Source organism: Vicugna pacos, chromosome 8 (assembly GCF_048564905.1).
Source record: "Vicugna pacos chromosome 8, VicPac4, whole genome shotgun sequence".
NCBI lineage: Eukaryota > Metazoa > Chordata > Mammalia > Artiodactyla > Camelidae > Vicugna > Vicugna pacos.
Window position 1 is genome coordinate 10,795,702 of NC_132994.1, and position 21,906 is coordinate 10,817,607.

General features: G+C 39.9%; 1 protein-coding gene across 2 annotated transcripts in view; it reads left to right on the forward strand.

Moving 5' to 3' along the window:
- The first annotated feature begins 10,360 nt into the window (after nucleotides 1-10,360).
- The window catches only part of MEI4 (meiotic double-stranded break formation protein 4), a 143,252-nt gene continuing 131,706 nt past the window's right edge, over nucleotides 10,361-21,906 (forward strand). Inside the window, exon 1 of one of the 2 annotated variants that reach the window (XM_072966281.1) lies at nucleotides 10,361-10,442. The gene's annotated coding sequence lies outside the window, so the exon portion shown is untranslated. Of the gene's footprint in view, nucleotides 10,443-10,589; nucleotides 10,677-21,906 lie in introns of those variants that run through there. The other variant, XM_072966282.1, reaches the window with a different exon arrangement.

A 21,906-nucleotide genomic window follows, 5' to 3' on the forward strand; every position in this document is an offset into this window, starting at 1 on the left:
GAAATTTAATCAGAAATTCAATGTTCTCCACAGGACCGGGGTTATGGATCCAGTTTTAAAACTTCCCCAAACAGCCTTTCACCATTTTTTTTTAAACAGAGGGACTGGGGATTGAACCAAGGATCTTGTTCACACTAAGCATGTGCTCTACCACTGAACTATTATTCTCCACACTGGCCTCTTGCCCTTAAACAGGACACTATCTTTATTCTTTACTTTGTTCTTCAATCTACTCTAGTTATTCCGAACCTTACTTTGTGTATTTTGGTTCAATTCAGCAAATATTTACTAACCACTTATAATGTGCACGACTCCACCTAAAACAGACATTTATTTTCCTTCTCTCTTTACACTTTAATGGAAACATTTTTCTTTGACTCTTTATAGTTTGTCTTAATTTACAAATGAAAGAATTATAGCATATCAATTTGATATTAAAAATGACTCATTATTTAATCATATTTCATATTTAGCAATATTTGTACTTTTAGACTGATTCCGTGAATTCATTAGCTATTTAGGTGATACAAAACCTTAATGTGTTGAGTTATGAATTATTATTACAGTCATTTTTCTGCTCGTAGTTATAATATGCCTCTGGCCATAATTTTTGAAGTACAGAACATTGGTACCAAATTTCTCTTCTGTGGTTCTGTTCTAAACTTAAAAATGATACTTCAAATCCAAATTTCTAAAATAAATTGGGCTTGTGGACATAGTAAACAAAAATCACAATTAAATGTATTGCCCAGAAAATAAAATAGTTGGATATCATAGATGGTCTAAAAATCAGGATGATATTTACTTACCGTCTCTGGTTCATGTATGTTTACCCTGACACATGCTCACATGCCACCGATGGCTCTAATGGACAAGCACCACGATCATTCTGTAGCTGGTCTTGAGCTTAGTAAGGAAACTAATATGTCTTATTTATCTGCTAATAATTGTTAACATGTTGGATATTTTCTGTGTGCCAGAGTCTTTGCTATGTGCTTCGAGTGAATTACTAATTTTTTAACTTTCACGATACACCTATTCTCATCTTCATTTTATACTTATGAAAACTGAGAGTTGGAAAAGTTAAGCAAATTTTTTAAAGTGACACAGCCAGTAAGTGGCAAAGCTGGCCTTTGAGTTGCAGTTGTCTGGTTGTAGAATTTGCACTTTTAACCACAGTGCTGAAAGGCTCCAGTACCTTTGAAAGTCCTGACTCATTAAAAGGAATGAACACTTAATTGGAAAGAAAATAGATGTGCCTCAAGCTTAAAGCAGGATTGAATTTCAAGAAGGGATTTCCATACTTCCTTTACTGTTCTCTTATTTCTCATATTCTGAATACATTTGGACAAGAATTAGTATAATTAACAAAAGAATAAAGGATTTGCTAATATCTTAACTTTCTTTTACCAACCTCTTCAACCTCCACTGCTATTTCTTTTTTATTTTTTTTATTAAAAACCCAGAGTGACTTTATTACTTTATATCAGGAATCCATTTTGCTTCAGCAAAATATTTCAAAATATTTCAAATGTTTTTAAAAGACAGGCTTCCTTTTTTAGAGCAACACATTGACATATTAATATGTGCACAGATTTGATTTTAAAAGTAGTTTCCAGAATATTTTTCCTCCTTAATTCTAAGATACACACATAAAGATTTTAATGAACATTTTTCTGTTTTTTATTCCTCTCATCTTTAGACATGCTGGAGTAAAGCTGTACAACGGGGATCACAGCCAAGGCTGGTGCCCCATGTCGCTCAGAGGTGGAAGAGACCTTTGTGGATGGCTGAGGCTTCTTTTAATAACACACAAAGACACGGCAACTCTAAGAAGTGTTAGAACAGATCAATTTCTAAATGAAGTTTCAGCTCTTCCAAATACATGTATAGAGTGTTGCTGCAGCTGGCCCATTAATATGCCCTATCAAATCAAGAAACAAACAAAAGGAGAAGAGTTCCTTGAGGAGGGATTTAAAAGCAAAAGCAAGAAAGGATGAAGACAATAAGCTTCTGATGAGTTTACCATAAAGGCAAACACTCACCTCCAGCTGGGCTTTTAAAATTTGTTCATTTGGATGAGGCATTAGATAGTATAAAAAGCAGTCCTCAATAGGGTAGCATTTCTAAAAGATAATCAAACAGTGAAATCGTTGAGGACAAAGAACTTTAGTTGTTACTGAATGCAAGTTCGTGTGCCTGCCGCACCATGAAGCCAAACAAACTGAGACATCAAAGTTTGGAGCAAAGAAAGGTTTATTTCAGGGCTGAGCAAGGAGGACAGGGTGGCTCATGCCCAAGAAAATCTCGAACTCCCAGAAGGGTTTCAGCAAAGCATATAAAGGCCAGGTAAGGGAGGGGGGGTCACAAGGTACATGATCAGCTCAGGCACAATTCTCTGATCGGTTAATGTAGAGGTAACAGGGTGGTCAACTCCATCACCTAGGTCAACACCTAGAAGGTCTGGGAGCCATATGTTCTCGATCATCAAGTAATTAACTTCTTCCCTTTGGTGGTGGTTTTTAAGCATCTGAAAAACTCAGGAAATATGCATGAGATACTATTATCTAGGTACCTCAGAGAGGAGCCACAGCAGAGGATATGGGGGAGGGGGTCTGACCCTGGAAGGCCCCACAGGGTCCTGCTTGGTTACACAGTTATCTCAAGATAGAGTATCTGACCTTCAGTTTTAATCTTAAAATTAAATATCCTTTGTGAACAAAAGCTTCTGATTTTCAGCTTAAGGAGTACAACTTGAAAGGACAGGTAAGAATTAGAATAAATAAGAATATTATAATTTCTGAAGAGCGTACAAAGGGCCAAAGATATTTTCACAACAAACAATTGGAGATAGTTTTTTCCAGCAGGGAGTTAAGTAGTAAGTAAGCAAATGAACATTTAGGTGTTATTAATCCACCAGCACAGCTCTGTTTATTTTGATAATAGTAGGGATATGAAATGGCAAGTGTTTTGTTAGTTTCAAATAGACTAGCAATTAAAAATTACCCATAGATGTACTTTGATACACATCCAGGTACACCAGACCCCATTAGGCCTAGGATCTGGGACTGGGCACTTTTTCGCGAAACATTGTTTATCCTCCCTCAGTATAACTTTACTTGTCTTACTGGAATTCACCTTTGACATGACCTCTTCTAAAAATCTACTCTTAACTTCCTTCCCTTAACTGATGTCCATTCCCGTATTTCCCACAGCTTCCAGTGTTGGCCATCACTAAAACACAGGAGGCACTAGGATGCTTGTTAACTGTCTGTGTTCCCCGAGAGACTGTGAGCTCCTTAATGTCAATTTCTTCATTGTTCGCCCAGGATTTTGCAGGACATCTCACAGGTGTCCCATCAATATTCCAGCATGGGCCACCAAGACATGAATACAGGGTTTTCAATCTCTCCAAGGCCCCATGGCACAGTTGATTCATGTTATATGTTCCAGGAGCAGCAAAGGCAGCCTGATTCTTGTACGTGATATACCAAACCCTTGAAGATTAGTAACAAATTGAATACACTTAAATTCTATACAAAATCAGCATTATGCAGTTATCAAAATTTTTTTTCTTAATAAAAGCATTCATATGTGACTTATTTTTTTAAGCAAGGAGTACAGAAATACTTTTTTTCCTAGGAAAATAGTGGGAAATTTAGAGGTTATACAGAAGGATAAAGTGACAATTTCAGAATTTGAAGCAAATTGAAAATTAGTAATATGGTCTGGGCACAAATACAATTTCAGGGCCGAGAGGAATTTCTGAGGTTATCTTGCCCAAATCCTTTATTTTACAGAGAGGCAAAGAGATTTTCCCAGGGTCATGATACAATAAATGACAGAATACAGATTAAATCCCAGGTGCTCTGACTCTAAATCCACTGTCTTTTTCAGGCTATCACAGACCTATCAGCACTGAAAGTAAAAACTGCATGTTCTTGGTTCCAAGTTAGCAATAGGAACAACATATGTTTATTGCTTTGTATAATGTAAGTGAAAAAGAAAACGTCTGTCATCATTTGTGATGCAAATTTCTTCTGCTGTAAGAAGGCAATGCCATTAGAATCCAATGAATAACCATTTATATAAGATCATTTGCTAGCGAACTAGTAGAATATACAGGGATATTGTTTTAAGGTCTAGTCAGTCTCATAGTTCGTCAGGAGATACAGCTATGTTTCAGCTGGTCCTTAAGGTGGATCATGAGAAAATCTGGTCTGCATTAAGTCTTCGGACACAGACAGAAGTCAAAAAAATCTCAGTGGATGTGAATGTGTGTGAGTGTGTGTGTTGGTATGTGTCGGGGGGAGCTGGAGGGACATTTACTTTGGTTGGAAGAAACAAATCTGAGGCTTGAAAGTGACTACTCAGAGGAGTAAAGGAGTGTTTGAAGTGGGTGGGAGCTTTGGTTTTGCCACTTAAGATGCTTGGATGACTGTGGGAACATTACTCACTGTCTGTGATTTGCTAAGGGAGGGAAAATAAAATGGGAATACTTATCTCCCAGAGTTCCTGTGTGCTTTACGTGAGAAGAGGCATGCAAAGTCCTTAGCAAAGAGTGAGGCATCAATAAATGATAGCTGTTGTTGTGACTTGTTACTGTGTTTGTATTTCAGATTTGCAGCTTAAACAGCCTCGGTTGGGCTTTGTACCCAAATAAATATCTAACAAAGAAAAGTTGAAGCAGAAAATAACATACAAAATTTGTCTGTCACACATTGTAACTGGGTAGATTCTTTTCTTTCTCTTCTTTTGGGCTGCATGTTGTATAAAGAAATTGACATGGTTGGTTAAACCTCTGAATAAAAACTGGATTTTAGATCATCTTAACACAGATCTTTAAAATTTACATTTTGAGGACACTATGAAGTAAGAAGGTTATTTTGGGTGGTTTTGATATCTTTTCAATTTCTAAGTACCTGTGTATAATAAACCATATTTTAAAAGATGTGCTCAAAAATAGTGGTTTTGTCTATGGGATTTTTGGAGGCTCAATACATAACAAAGTGACTGGGAAAAGTTTACTGGAAAAGCTCTGTTCCTTTAGGAGATCCAGATTTACTTATGAATTCTCATTACTGAGGATAAAAGGAAGTGAGGGTTTTCTTTTGAATAGTAGGTGCTAAACTCCTTTGTTGATGGGCAAAGAAACAGTAACATGAACTGTAGTAATCCATTTACTTTCATGTTTGGAGTTGCTAAAAAAATTGTAATAGGGAAGAACAAATCTGACTCCATATTAGATCTGTTCCTTTGGCTGTAACTCTGTGTTCAGTTTCCTGTGCTTAGTCATGCTGGTTCTGCACCTTTTGAAAAAGAATGTTGCCTATAGCCTAAAATATACAGGAGAGCTCATTCTCAAGTCTCTGATCTTTAAGAGTGTAACACTTTGTCGTATTGGAGGTTTATAGGAACACCATGACCTGACCTGCCTGGACAGCTATAAGAACAAAAGATTCTGATACCAACATGTTTGCAACCACACTCTTTTCCCTTTTTAGTATAAAAAGAACCTGAACGCTGACTTCGGGAAGATGGTTCTCTAGGACATTAGCCTGCCATCTTCTTGGTCTGCTGGCTTTCAGAATAGGTCATTATTCCTTGCTCCAACCTCTCATCTCCAAATTTATTGGCCTGTCATGTGGCGAGCAGAATGAGTTTAGGCTTGGTAACAAAATCACTTATGCAAGGGAGGTAGGAATTCCAGTAATAATAATATCTGATATTTGTTCAAAACTTGGTGTGTACTAGACACTGTATGAACTGCTAGGTATGAATTATATCATTTAATATGCATGCAATTGTCACCATCTCCATTTTACAGGTTGAGAAATTAAAATCTTAAAAGTCAAGTAATTTACCCTGGGTCACCTGCTACCAAGAGGCAAAACTAGGAACTGAAACCTCTCAGTCTTAGTTTCGAGCCATGCCCGTAATCACTACACTCTACGCCTCCTACCAATGTAAAAAAAATTTAAAAAGGCAAGTCCATCCCAATTAAGGATAAAACAGATGTGTTGCTAGATTAAACAATAAAAGAGATGGGCTCTATTCTATTCCTTAGTGTTTTTAATACCCATCTTTCTGAATCTTTAGGCAATTTTCATTTTGTACCACAGCATCTCTACAGTCAGACCCACACTCTTCCGCTAGCAGATTTGCTACTGGTCTGCTTTTTTCCTTCCTTGAATATGATTTCTTTTTCAAACAATCTTAATGTTCCTTTCTTTAACATAATATTCTATCAGACTGTTTTACACACATTAATATTTCTGTTACTAAGACCGAAATATTGTCACTTAAAATTTTTCCCATTATTACATTAATTTTGTTTGGGTTTGAAAGGGTTGATCTTACCAGCATTCAATTTTGAATGTTTCTTGATATTGCTGCCGAATTCCTATATTTCTTTCATATAAAATCAATGCTTTAAAAGGCCAGTACATCTTTTTCATAGCATCTATTTTGCCTTCACTTTTTTTGTTAGTGTTTGTTATCTACAGTTTCAGAAAGTCTAGAATCCATAGTAACGGGCAGTCTGCACTTTGGCAAGCTCTCTCTCATCTCCATAGAAAGCTTTCTATATATAGCGTCTCTAAAGTCCCTTTCCCAAATTGTTAACATATCTAAGTGATTTCCAAGATTAGCCCAAGCTTCTTTTTACTTGATATTTTAATACACTATCTTTCTTTTCTAACAGATGTAAAATGCCTTCTGTGATGTTTATAACTCTACTGGATTAGTCTAATTTGTTTTGTATATCTTTCCATTAGTTCAAATGGTAAACTGGAATTTTTCCTCTAAAAGCAGCACACACAAAAAAATCACTAACGTGTTGCTCTAAGAAAATAAAAAATGCTAAAAACTGAGTGTACAATCACATAAATTAGGAAACAATATTCACATGAAAAAGAATTATTTACAATTAGATTTACAATTTGTTTTTTTGCTTTTCCTTTTTAAACCTAAGATTCTCTGTAAATTCAAAATATGAATTTCCTAAAAAGAATAGCTTTAAAATTCTTCCCAAATACAAATATTTAGGTAAAGTAGCATACCTTAATTTGAGGATTACTTATTTTTACAGTATAGAATTTTAGTTATATTAAAAAGCGATGTCATTCATAGTTACAAAAGGTTCCTTCCCTTAGCCATATTCTCAGTCTTTCCATTTTCCTAGAATCCCAAACTTTGAGATTCAAATTTAAATGGTTTAAAAACACACATTCTTATTTTTCACGTATTCCAAGTAATTTAATGATCTTAAACAGTTGGAAACTTTTATGAATTTTACTCTTCTTATAGCAAAGATACCAACTATATTGACAAAGGTTGGTGAAAAGATACAGATACTATCTAGACTATACTAATAAATAAATAAATGGTAGTATAAATTACGAATTTTGTGTTAACAGTAATTTAATTATTAAAAATAGTGGTATGTAGGATTCTGTGGAATAATGTTAATTCTAATAACTATGAGATCATAACCTGCTGGAAATTACTTTAGGCTGTTTGATCAATTGGAAGAAATATGGGCAATGGAATAGTGAGTGATGACAAGTATGGATATGAAATTAGAGCAGGTGTGAAAGTTATCAGGTAGAAGTCTAGCCAAGAGATCTAGGTCCAAAAAGTCTGATGAACAGTTAAAGTCATTACAGAGTGAGCTGTCCTAGATACCACTGAGAATGTTAAGATGCTAGTGGATGAAACACTCTGTATAGGGACTGGAATTAAAGGGCAGCAGCTAAAGAGAGACCTAGCTGGGTCCTGGATCTGCCAGAGTGAAGGGATTAAGTTTGGGGTAAGACGGAGTGGGTGGGAGTCCTAGATCCACCACCTACTAACTGAAAGTCCTTGGATGAGTTGACCAATCTAAATTTTAGTTTCCTTCTTGTAAAATAAGGCTGGAAAACAGTACTGGACTCTAAAAGTTCTGTAAGGATTAATTAAATCAGCCAATTCATGATTACCTGGCATGGTGAATGTGCTCAGTGTTTGTTAGTTATTATTATCTTGAATGTAAAATCTGATTCCCTTACTACCTGGTGAGATCATGGAGGGCAAGGATTTTCTTTTATTTGTATTTAGTACCTAACGTAATAAATGTTTCTTGAACTACTGAATTGGACCCATTTTCTCCTATGTAATGATTTTCTCCTGTGGGTGTCAGTCTAGAAATTATTGATGAAGTTTCTGTTTCTTGATAGAACAGTTTACTACCATTTCCGCAAGTTTATATTTTAAAGTAATGCAAATCTTTTTTTAAGACAAATGACATTCTTAACAATACACTTTTAAAAATATAATTTACATTCTTATATGACATTTTATCAGCTATTCTGTTGTCTGCTGTTTATGGTTAAAATAGCCATTAAAAAATTAACATTGTTTCTTGATTACATTTTGCACTTATTTTGAATTTTTTTTTTACTAATTTTAGATTTATATTAAACTGGCTGAGAATAACTCAGTATTCTTCTCCATCTAAGGTTTTATATTTTACATAGAGGTAAACCACTTTTCCTTTGTGTTTTCATCTGGACCCTGAAAATGTTTAGGTACCATTAACAATTTCCTCTTCTATATTTAGATTTGGAAATCAATGAATTTTCTGTCTTGAAATAGTACATGAGAGAAGCATGGTTTTTCTAAGATGTTCTACTCTTGTCTACAGAAGCCCCCATCAAACATTCTGCAGTTAAATGCAATTAACAAGAAGAAGAGCTAAGAGACCTTAGGTGCATCTTGTCACATTTTCACCTTCCTTTGGGCTTTATAAATTCCTTTAGAAAAGTTGTTAGGATCCTGGTATACCCAGCCAGATCACAATATATTTAGAAAGGTAGTTTCTAAAAGGTGCAAATTAAATATTTTAAGATACTGGGAATCCATTAACTTCTTTATTCACCAGACATTTATTGATTACTTATTACATATTCCCTCTAGGGATGAGTAATATAAAAACTAGTATGAAAACTTGTATAATTTTTGTGAAAGTTATTTTCCATTATATAGTTTTATAAAATCCATAACCACTCTATCTTCACGAGCTCAAAGACAGCTGCAAATACCATTCACGTTAGTAGATATTTACTGAGGTTTGACGAGAAAAGATAAGATTTTAAAACTGACTCCATAGTTTTCCAATAGGATTTCAGTGCTTGCACTATATTTTGATAGTTTGTTTATCCATTTGTTTTAATTACCAGACTGTGCAGTTGTAAAGGGTAATGATCATGCCTCACTTAGTGCCTGGCACATAATAGGAGTTCAATCCAATTTGCATAATGAATGAATGAGTGGGATTGAAATGCATTTCACACACGCAGCAATACTGACAGCTTTGTGACATTCCCGTTTGATCCTAGATTATCTCTGTGATTGGATTTTACATTTCTCAAAAAGAACAGAAAGTGCAGTGAACCATTAATCTAGTGTTCATTAATTTGGAATTCAAGATAATTCAGTCTGGGACTACCTGAAATTTATCTCTTCAGGATTAATGAAAATGATATATTCAACAAATTGTAATAGGCTTAAAATCATTGATTCTCTTTAACGGGCAGATGGCTAAAGAAATGATGCTTAACATTTTAAAGAAATTTACAATAACTGACAGGATGCAAGGGGATATCTTAATCAAGAAGGTTTACCCATTTAGGAAAATAAGCCAAACAGATCTCCGTGTCAAAATGCTCGATATTTTATTCAATAAATATACGTTGAGACTTCCACCCAATAGCCACCAAGCACTGTGAGTAAAAACACTAAAGAAGCCTGCAGAGAATCTGTCCTCAGGACGCTTAGAATCCAGCTGGGATTCTAAACCATGAAAGAATTTTAGAACTATGTCAGGCAAGAAAAAAAAAATATATGGATTAAAAATACGATGTGAAAGGTAAAAAGTGAGCAAAATCACTTTAATAATCATAATTTCTTGTAAGAATTACACGTTTGCTTTCATTTCTGGGAAAAGAAAAGCCGTTTTAGAACTCATCTTTTCCTCAGTCCTCGAAGTTCCCCCCTCCCCCTGCAGAACCAGGGCATCTCTTTCCAGAACTCTCCTCAAGGTTTTTTTCCTTCTCGCTCTTCAAGGCCTCGACATTGCCTTCCAGCCCAAGTCGAGGGGGCGCCGTCCTCAGGAGCTCGGGGCGCGGGCGGCCCCTCGGCGGGCGCGGCTCCCACCCGCGGCGGGCGGCGCTCTCGGGGCCCCGCGCCGACGGCCGAGCGCCGCGGGGCCTTGTGGGGCGCGCGGCCGCGGGCCCCCTCCGCACGCGCCTCCCCGCGGGCGGAAGGCCGGCGCCGGGCGCGTTCTCTCTCGGGCGGGCCCTGCGGCTCGGGGATGGCCCAGCGCTCCCGCCCCCGCGCTCCCTTCCCCGCCGGCACCGGCTCCCCGCCGGGGGCGCCCTGCCTCGTCCAGGGCAGCCCAGAAGGTAGGTGGGGGGCGCCCCGCACCCCTTCCCGCGCCCTCCCCTCCCCCACCGCGCCGGGGGACCGCGCCTGCCCCGCGCGTGGCCGGGGTTCCCACCGAGTTCGCGCCACTGGGGACGCCGCGTGGAGCTGGGCGCCCTGTGGGCGTTCACCTCTCCCTGAGTAAGCCGATCGCATCCGCGCTGGAGCTTCTGGAGTTCGACCGAGGCATCGGCCCACGAGTCTCGTTTTCTCGGGTGTGTGCCAGCTTCCAGGCATGTTCCAGCCTGGCTTGTCCGCCAAAATGGTTCCCGAGGCTTCCCGGAGAAGGAGAGGCCTGTGGTTTGAGGCCTTTGGCCCGGTTGGTCAATCCATTTGTTGACCAGATCTTTTGTTGAGCCCTCGTTGTATAGGAGGAGCTGTGTGAAGTGCCGTGGGTGCCGATGATGGGACACCTTTAGTGTCCTCACCCAAGGACCTCTCAGGCTTGTGCTGTAGATGGGCGTTGAGATCCACAGGAAACGTTCAGGAAAAGGGTGGAATTGCGGTAGGAGGATCAGATAAAATGCTGTGGGGCAGAGAAGCTTCCTGGAGGAGGTGGCACCTTTTGGAAGCAGAAGAAGCACTTTCTATGCCACTTACCCCACAGATAAGTGGGAAATTGGGGCAAAGTGGGGAATACATTACAGATGACAGGGACAGTAAGCGTGAAAGCAAGAAACCAGGCATGCACGGAGAAAGCAGTGTTTTAGTGTTTTTAGACTGGAATGTCTAAAGTGGCAGGAAATAAGATGGGATAAGTGGTTTGGACTGAATTATGAAAGGCTTTGAATAGCTTCATAGTTTGGAAGTGCAGAAACACTTTTGGGATTTGAATTCCATCAGGATCCATAGATTAGAAAGACGTACTGTTGTTTAATATGCATAAAATGCTCATAATGTAGGAAAAACCCATAGTAACATGGACTCTGTTCAAAAGCAGGATATATTTTTCAAAAACAATATTTGTGTCTAATTACACATACATTGATCACTTTCTTGGGATGGTTTGCATTGTCTTTTTTCTTCTTAAAATCCAGAGATCCACTGTGTATCATGGGGCTGCAGTGAGACTCAGTCACTTGGCAGAGATGTGTGTGTTGTTATCTGTTATTCCATATGTTTTTATTTGGGAAGACTTAACTGCCTTTGAAGGGTTTTAGATCAAGTGCAACAAAGAAAGTGCATAATTTGGCACATGCATAATCTGGATGACTTTCAGGGAAGGGAAATGGGTCACAAATGACCAAATTCAGAGGTAAATTTTGAGAATGGATGACTCTGAGTAAGGTTTTTCTTCTTTTTTGTGAGTAATGGTGGGGCTACCAGTATATGGAACCAGCTTTCCAAAACTGGTATTTTGGAGGCTTTGTCAGGGTTTAGAAAATGTTACCTTAAATAGGTTTTAGCAGATGTAAAGATGTCAGAGTCCACTGTATATTGTGGTGAGGATCAGACAGAATACTTTAGCTCTTTCTTGGGGCATGTGTATGTCATATGTACTTAAACTCTGCTGCCCAAGGGCACTTAAAGCTAAGGATCAGAGTCACAATTTAATAGAGTCAGTAAGTTAAATTACTTTGGAGCATTATTGAGGTGAACAGATGACTTGACTGTGAAGAATGGATTGGAGTGAGCTGAGAGCTCCATCAGAAGGCTGATGCAGGCATAAACACAAGAGATGTGCATGATCTGAGGGAAAAGTAGACGCATTTCTAGATATATTAGGCTATAGGATTGACAAGGCATGGTATAGAAGGATAACCAGGGAAGTGGTGCCACTAAAGTCAGAGAACTAGGCGTTTTAAGGCTAGAAGAGTAGTCATCAGGGGCAGGTGCTGCAGAGAAGTAGAATGAGAATTTGCAAGGAGACGTAAGATTTGGCGATTGTAATACCATTTTCAATGTTAATAAGTATAGCTAGGTGGGGTGGAGGTGACTGGATAGTTTTTTGTTTTTTGTTTTTCATAACAGGGAGCATCCAGAGCATGAATATACATTGAGATACAGACATCAGTGTGGAAGAAGTTGAAAGAGCAGAGAGGAGATGGTTGGTGGTGAAGACAGGAGGAGTGAGGATGCAATTAGTGCGTCTTAGAACCTAGCTCATAGTCTACAAGGACAGGGGGACATGGCTGTGACTTTTGGGGAGCATATCGCAGTATGACCAGAGCTTTCTTCATGCTAGCAGAGTGTCTGGGATGCAGCTTGTTTACCTGTCCATTCATCTCCCAGGTCAGTTAGCTAATATTTTTTTTCAGTGCTCATCATGTGTTTGCGGTAGTGATTTCTACTCTGCACAGACGGGTCACGAGGTCAGTGGAACTCACTTTCCAATGAGGGCCACTGACGTCAAACGGCCGATTAAATAAGCAATTTTCCAGCTGCAGTTGTGATAGCCCAGTGTGCAACAAGGGAATGGAATTTGTCAAGAGCATATGTATTAGAGGGAACTGACCCGGTCTAAGGGTTTCTGTATCAAGGAAGGCATTTTCAAGGATAGAGTGTTTAAGCTGGTACCTAACAGAAACCTCTCTTCTTACCAAATCAGCCAGCCCTTTCCCATGCTGCCTTCTGTTACCATCTCATCCCTGATTCTCTGTTCACTGTTGGGTTCCGTCTCCCTTCTCTTGAGCACTAGAAATATATATTATCAGTGGGCTAGTGGGATGGAGAAACTTTCAGGAACCAAGACTTGGCAAGGATCTTTCTCAAGCTAGCTATTGTTTCATTATAGTGACTGAATATGAACTAAATGGCCGCTTAATTTTATTCATGCTACATTGATTCCCATTAGGGAATGAAAAGGGTTTGGGGAATGGCAGATTGATGGACAGCCACAGCCCCACTGACTTAGCCACTTAACAACCTTGGGAGGAAGCAGCTAGCACAGTCCTGTCACTTCTTGTTAGGAATTTTTGTAATAGCCAATGAAAGCTAGTTTTTTTTTTCTTTCATTTAAAATTTTAATGCTCCCTGGGTCAGGTGATTGGGGAATAAGCATCCACTCGTGTTTCTATCCGCAGGGAATTGAAGGTATTATTGCTGCTATGATTTTGCATTTATATAGCACTTGAATGTTGGCTAAGTGCTTTTACAATCAATTTTATTGTTCAATTTAAAAGATAGCCTAAAATTACCCCTGTCAAAATTTGTTTGGTGTGATTCAGGGAAAAGGATCTTTGTGAAAAAGAGCCTTCCATGGTGTGGAAGAACTCTGATTAGTCAAAGGACTTGATATAAGACAATGTGAACATCATCTGAAGAGCGTTGGCTGTTAATAGAAGACATTAGCCACGTGATACTTCTTTGTTGTCTGCCTTGACAACGGAATAAGAAAAATCAAAAACAAAAGCAAAACTTTTCAAAGTAGAAATGCAACCCTGCAGGAAGCCAACCCCCCACATGTCTTGAGTTGTAAGTAGGGCAGCCAGGGATGTTTTATGAGTTGACAGCATTTGTCCTTTAATGTATTTAGCCTTAAAGCATTCGGTTTTGTTTAGAGGAAGTGCTGGCAAACTTTTTCTGTATAAGACTAATTAGTAATACCTCAGGCTTTGCAGGTCATAGTCCTTCTGTAGCAACCATTCAACTCTGAAGTTGCAGCACTAACGCAACAGTAGATTATACATAGGCTAATAGACACAGCTGTTTCGATAAAACATGGTCAAGATGTTGCTGGTGACCAGGTTCTTGTCTCATTGCAGACAGAATTTAGAGATGATACATGAAGGTCAAGAAAGTGAAGTGAGGATTTATTAAGGGATGGACAGTACACTCTCAAGGGGAGAGCGGGCAGGCTCGGGTGAGCAGCTGCCCTGAGTTTCTTCCGCAAGTTGGTTACATAGAGTGTAGAAATGAATGGGCGGACTATTGGAGAGGGAAAGGTTTGGGGTTATATTCCCTGATTTTCATCCCAGCTCCACCTTCCCGAAGAAAGGAGAGATTTTTTTGTCCTTATTTAGTCTGGATGAGAAGTGTCATGGTGTTGGTGCATGATGCGTACTTCTAATCTACAAGGCTGATTTTATTGAAATGAGGGCATAATGAGCAAAAGATTACATTCGGACACTGGAGATTCCTGCCTTCTTGTACCTTTCTTTGTCTGTCTTCAGGCCACTTGTCACCCCAAAATGTGTGACTCCTTTTAGCCCAAAGATTCCTGCTTTTGTTTCTCTGCCCAGGGACTCCTTTACATGATGCATGGTTTCCTGCATTTGGTTTGTGTTCTTGCTTTTTGTCCATTTCTGCCATTTGGCCTCTGTCCTCCTTTCTCTGCTCATATCTAACTACCTGCCTGCTCTAACAAATTAACCCAGATTTGGCCCATGGGCCATAGTTTGCCAACGTCTGATCCATAGCACTTCTGAGGTTCCTTTACTGGGCAGAGGGTGTTGGAGATTGGAATGATCGATAGTCAGCTGGACGCTCTATGAAGGCAGAGATGGACTTATCTTGTTGACTGTTGTGTCCCCAGGTCTAGCACAGCCCCTGACAGGTAAGAGATAATTAAACATATCTGTTGAATAAAGGAATGAGTAGCAAGGATATCAGATGGAAAATTACCTGACTAAGATAGCTCGATGGTTCTATCTTCAGATTTTCAGGTCCTATAATGTATATTCCATGACATTGCCATTTTGGGTATATGGCAGTTGAGTGCTTGGTTCTGAGAACAAATGCAGGGGATGCCTGAAGAATGAAAAAGAGCCAGCATTTGCTCTAAAAGAAGAATAAAGAACATAGATCTGTGGCCCTCCACCAGTGAACATGCACAGTACACTCCCTGGAAGGGACCTGAGAGAGAAGACAATGCAACCTCTTCCCCAGTCTGGGGCTTTCAGGCTGCCCTGTGCTCTGTGGCGGAGCTGCGGTTTGTGCTCGGTGTCTTCCTTTCGGCCTTTCAGATCTCCCAACCCCTCCACCCTGCAGCTTCACACGGGTCCCTGCTCCCTCTCTCAGGTGATCCTCTCCTCCCCGTGCTCTTTCTCCCAGTTCAGGCACCTGCTGCCTCCTCTCATCCCATTCGGCCGCAGGGAAGTGAAGGATGCCCTGCCCCACTGCTGTTACTGTGGCCCTTGGCTGGGGTGTTGCCCCACACCTTCAGAAATAGCCTCTTTATTAGACTCTCCTCACATTACCCATGTTCTGGTACCATTAGCTTTCTACCTGGACCCTGATGAATATAGTATCCTTAACACTTTTTCAAAGACATCTATTGTGTGTCACTGTCACTGAATGACTTTTAAATCCCCCAAAGTCAGTGACTGTGGCTTCTGTTTCTTATAATCACAAGCTCTCAGGGTGAAAGTTGGCCTAGAACATGATCCATTTTACTTTTCTGTTCAGAGCTTGGGTGCGTTCTGCCCCATCCCTCTGAACTTGAACACCTTTTGCAGTAGGAAACTCACTCTCTGAACTTGAACACCTTCTGCAGCAGGGAACTCACTGCTCCCAGAGCTCTCTCACACATCTCTGTAGACACATCTGGCAGGTAGAATGTGTGCACATCACTTCTGCCCGCTGTCCTCATCCCGTTCCTTGGGATTTCATGGAATGAGCCCAGTTTACAGGTCCTTCATCTGTTCTGCAGACAGCTGGTGTTTGACTTCCTTTGCCAGCTCTGTCTGTTGAAAACGGGGGTGTTGGGAACAGAATCTCTTTTCCCGTATGTTGTCTGGTCATGCTGAGAGAGCAGGAGCATGATAATGTCACCTGGAAGGCTCACTCCGCCACTGAACATGGGAAGGTCTGCACGTCCACGTTCCTTGCTTAGAAACGTCAGGGGAACAGATACCGTCCCACTCCTCACTCTTCACAACCCACCTTTGCTGAGCCAAGCATCTTGTGTTGTTTGGATAGTTGTCTTTGATGAAGGCTTAATTTTTTTCCCTGTTGTTGAATTTATCTTTTCTTATGGACTGTCTCTCAAGGGAGTGAAGTAGTTTATAAATTCCAGATCTTTAGAGGGCTCTGCCTACTATTCTATTTTCTTCTGCTTTTCATCAAATATCGAAAGTACATGAATTATTGTTTAATTACTTTAGGGGACACTATATAAAGTATTTCACTGGAATTTCTTTTGAAGTTTCAAATCTGAACAGTAGCTGTCTGCAAACTCACAGATTTTTTAGTGTTTTGTTCCTTTTATTTTCTGGACATTTACTGTGTGTATGTTCATTATTCTACCTCTTGGATTTTGGAAATATAACAAAATATATTGAAGTGCAATATATTTTGGGGTTGATAATCAAGATGACTTTAAGGAAATGTTCTGAAGTAGATTTTATGTATATCATTCATTTAAGTCAATTTTTATAATGAAAGTCCAATTTATATTTGAACAGGCCTCCAAAATATCTGTCAACTTTAATTCGTCCTTCTGATTCATACAGTGAGCTCATTTCCCATTTTGGTTTTGATTAGATTGCTTTCACCATGGCAGAACCCCGCAAAATAAATCCTCTTGTATTTAATGTGTGCTTTAGTTTAATCTAGATGAATAGAAGAATGAAAACAACCCATTAGAAAGTAATTTGGAATGTCAGAGAGAGAGCTGTGACTTTCTTAATCTTTGATAATGGCTAGGAAATCTGTTTCAGAGGTGCTTGCTAATTGCTCCTGTCCCCATGCCTTCCTTCTGTTTTCATGAATATCTGTCTTCTCTGAGATTAAAAAACAAAACAAAACATACTTACGATTCTTTACAAATCCCCCCTAAATGAGTTTATAATAGCTGAGTGTTTATGATGCATTTATTTCTTTGTTATCTCTTGGGACAGTGGTACGAGAAAGCTACTTTCTTTTTCTTCTGAACTGTTAGTGTACTTTATCTAAAGTTCTGTGATTCATGCATTCGTTGGTGCTTTATTTTCCTATTTGTCGGTTTCCCCCAGTAGAAGAAAAGCTTCTGAGGGAAGGGTCATCCTTACCTCCAGTGCCTGCCACAACCAATAAATGGTGTCGAACGTTTGTGGGCCCAATGTAAATTTCTCATGACAACCTGCCTTTTTATGGGTGCACAACACGCTTATGTAGTTCTCAAGAAGTTGCTGCTTTCTTAAAAATTATTTTCTAATGAATATGGCTCTTAAAGCATCCACTCTTAAAGACTGTCTTATTTTTTAATTTAAAAAATCCACCATCCATCATTCATCTATTTATTTGATAATTACTAAGCACTAGTTCATCTGTATAGTGAATAAAATGAATAGATTTTTAAAATTCATATATTACCAATAAACTCTCTTCATCAAAATCAGTTTCCCCAAACCAGAATTGTGGTGCTTTGAGTGCTGCATGTATGCAGGCAGTAACTACAGCATCATTGCAGATGGCAAATGAAGCAGTGTTTCGGCCCAAAGACCCCGGAGGTGCATTTCATACTAGACTGCTGATGTAAAAATCTTTGGTGATAAATAATAGACAAATTCCCAATTTCCCAGTGTATTCCAAAAATATGACTGCTGCATAAGATCTCTGAGAAAGGCACTGATTCAAATTCGTTGGCAGGAAGCCGGCTTCTTTAATTATTAACGTGCTTACCGCCTTTTCATCAGTCATTGATAAAAAAACTAAGGTTCAGTGAAGAATTAAGGCAGCAACTTCCAAGAATAGTTCCAGTAGTCTGAGTAAATATTTTATCAGTGTTATTTTGTGCATTTGTACTTTCCAGTAATTTTAGGATGAGTTTCTAGCTGAGGTCCATCACGTCACCAGCCTAATATTGGAATCATATTCAAGTGTCCCCTCGCTTTCTCTCCCTCTGTCCAGTCTGGCAGCAGCCCTGCCAGTTCCCACACAGTTTCAGGGTGTCTTGTGTTCTGGGGGTGCAGGCCCTCAGTGTCCTGGTCACGCTCTCCTTCCAGCCCTTCTTCCCCCGATGCTGTCAACAGCCCCCGGCTCCTTCCTGCATAGCAACACCCTCCTGTTTCTAAACCACCACTGGGACCACTGCCCTCACCTACTCAGAAGACTGTGCCGGTTTCCAGCCACTGCAATACGTTCAAACTCCTCTGGCTGACCTGCAAGATCCTAGCTCCCCCATGGTGTGTTATGTCCCTTCCTTCCTGAAAATACCTTATTCTGTAGCCAGGGAGGTCCATGCACTCTCCCACAAAAAGATAGGCATCACCTGCTGTCTGCTGGTCCTGTCCACTCCATCTAGAAGGCTCTTTTGCCCCCTCTTTGCCTCTCTGAGTCCTCCTCATCCTTCATATCTTCCAGACTCCCTCCTGAGGCCCTTCCTCCTCCTGTTCACATCAGCCCACACATCCCTTTCGCTGTTCTGACTAGATTTATGCCAGGTAGAGGCACAGGCTTTGGAGACAGTGGGCCCGGGATTGACTCATGACCACACTAGTCTCAAGTGGACCAAGCACTGCACTGAGCATTTACTCGGTGCTTATAGAGTTCAGCGGGGTTACAGGCCTCAAAGAATTTCATCCCCTCAGTAACTTTATCAGTTGAGTCCTTTTTTTGATTCCTGTTTTACAGATGAGCAGACTGAGGCACAGAGAGGTTGAGTAGCCTGTCTAAAGTCACACAGAGTCCTCTGTGGCAAGATTGCCAATGGGTGTTGGAGAGAAGTAAAGCCAGGGTGCAGCAGTATTTTTGATTCTCAGCAGAATCAGTTGTGGGACTAGAGGTCTGGCTTCAAAGCTGTTTTGGGGAAAAAAAGATTTTAATTGTTTTTCCGTTAACGTCTATCTGAGCCATCACTGAGACCTGAGGGTTCAACCATTTACTATCATCTTGAGTGACATCAAGAGAAAGGTTCAGGGTTGTAACTGATTGTGTTCATCACAGAATTGGAGGTTTAGTGCTGGGTGTCACTGAAGAGAAATTTTTTTGACAAATCAGAGAATAACCAGAAGTGGCTGCTGGAAAGAATATTATGATATTATGAGAAATAGGTTTGGGGAATGGGTTTGGGGGTTTTACAGGGGGAGAGCGTGATTGCTCACTTCAGATCCTTGGGGGGTGATACTGGAAAGTGAATTTTATATTGTTTTGCTTTCAAGGGTGGACCTGGGATTAATATAACAAAAATTATAGAGTGTCTGGAAGGACTTTCTAACAATGAGTGGTTAGGTAATCAGGTTTTCAGTCCTGTGATGTCCATGGAGACCGGATTGGATTCCTGGGATGCTGTCGTTGGATTATCCCCTCAGACACCAAGCTCTTAAAGAGTCCATGACATATATTCAATAGAGTTTTTGAGCTAAATACATTTTACTCATACTTGAAATCTATTAAAATAGGTTATCTGTGCCAAAATATGCTAATTTTATGTGCCCGTGTGGCAGACAGGACAGAAAGATGAAAGGTTTTAAAGTCAAATTGTATCTTCATTTCTTAATGTGTAGCTTTGAGCAAGTTAGTCCCTGAGCCCAGGTTTGTATCATGACCCATGTGTCACAGGGTTACTGGGAGGATCAGTATGATGATGGATATAAATCCATACATACACAGTTGTATCATTTAAATACTATTATAGAAAGTATTCTTTTTCTTCTATGACTTTTGAAAAGCATTGAACAGCCTACTGCAGAAATAAAATATAGTGACATCCCTGAGTTTTTTCTGCAGTGGAGGCTTCCTTTTATCAATCAGGTCCATTGTTGAATGTTTTCTTAGTGAATAACCACTGTAAGTTTATCCATAATGACAAAGGAGTGATGGCAAATTGTAACGCACTCTCCACCATCTAGAAGCATCTCCAGATTCTAGCATATGAATGCAAAATTCTATGGTTATTTCTCCATTTTCTATTAATACAGACGTGCATAATAATATGCATAAAATACTTGACCCTGATAAAAAAATATATGGAATTCTTTTGCTTATTAAGAAGTAATTTAAAAGTGATCGTGGGCTTTCTAGTTTATAATTTTGAAACAGAAAGCATGTGTAAGAGTGTGTGTGTGTCTGGGTGCATATAGACACATGTACACTTGAGTATTTGTATATGGGTGCACATTAAATACAGGTGCAGGTTGTTAGATATTCTTTCTTATGCTGCAAGAGTGCATTTTGAATAGTTGTTTCAGTTAAGAAAATGTTGATGTTTCCTTTCATAAGTTTTAAATTGGCACCTCAAATATTTAAAAGATGAACATTTCTGCACATTTTCTGGTAATTAACAGAGGTGTGCTATGAAATGATGAAGCTAAGAAGCTGATTGTCTAAGTGTTTATGGTAACTATTAGGGTTAGTAACATCATATTGTCATTTGCTGTGCTGTAACAACTCAGCTTTGGACAGTGAATTCTTCTTGCCACTGAGTGTAAGAGTGAAACCAGAGATAGAAAAACCAATTTGCACACATTTTATATATATATATATATATATATATATATATATATATATATATATATAGTTACAGTTACAGTTATAGTTATAGTTAGTTATAGTTATATTTTATAAACATGCTCCTTAATACACATCTGTAGAAGCAAACTTTACTAACTTTTGACTGTGTGCCAGGCCCTGTGTTAAGTCCTTTATGTGGATTATCTCATTTAATTCTCACAACAACTGCTATGTGGTAGCTTCTATTATTTGCCTCTTTTTTCAGATGAGCAAACCCGAGGCTTACAGAGGTTAAGTGTGCAAAGCTTATAAGTGGTGGAGACTGGGTTTTAACCAAGCTTTCTGACTTGACAGCCAGACCTTCTGACTGCCTCACTGCACTGCCGGGTCCTCGTGTCATCACGGACTCGGAATTGGAAGAGACATCGGTCAACCCACGTGGCCTTCACATCAGCGCTAAAATCTGTCTTCGTGTCAGGCAGATGGCCGTTCAGTCTCTGCTTGAGTAACTCCTCTGCTTGAGTTTCATAACTTCACAGGACAGCCCGTTCCATTGTCCGACAGCTCCTGTCACTAGCTAGCTTATTCATCTATGTATCGGAAATTTCCGTGTATTGGGCCTAGGCATATGGACCGCCTCTCTCTCCTCTCCAGTCTGGCAGCCCTTCAGATGCTGTGCTGCCCGAGTCTGCCTTCTTCAGCATTTCCATGTGCCCTCCCCTTACCTTTCTGATTTTGTAGTTTAATCAGTCATTTCTGACAAGTTGCAGTGCACAGAATTGGGCGCAGCAATGTGGCGGTTGGAGCAGTGGGAAAACTTCTGGACTGAGCTGTAACACCTAGGTTAGAGTGTCAGCACTGCTGCTTATTCTGCGACCTTGGGCAGACAATGACACAGCTGCGCCTCGGACACTGAGCTGTGCCACGGGCATGATAACTATCCTAATAAGCAGTGTGATTCTGGGGATCTAGTAAGATGGGGCCGGGAGAGTGCCCTGTGCAGCCCAGCCCCACCTCAGGCCTGTCCGCTGCCCTCCCTCAGCCTTCTCCCTCGTGCTCTCTGCTCTCTGTATCAGCACAACTTGCTCCCTCATCCCCCTTTGCATCTTTGTTCAATCAGTCATCTGCTAACTG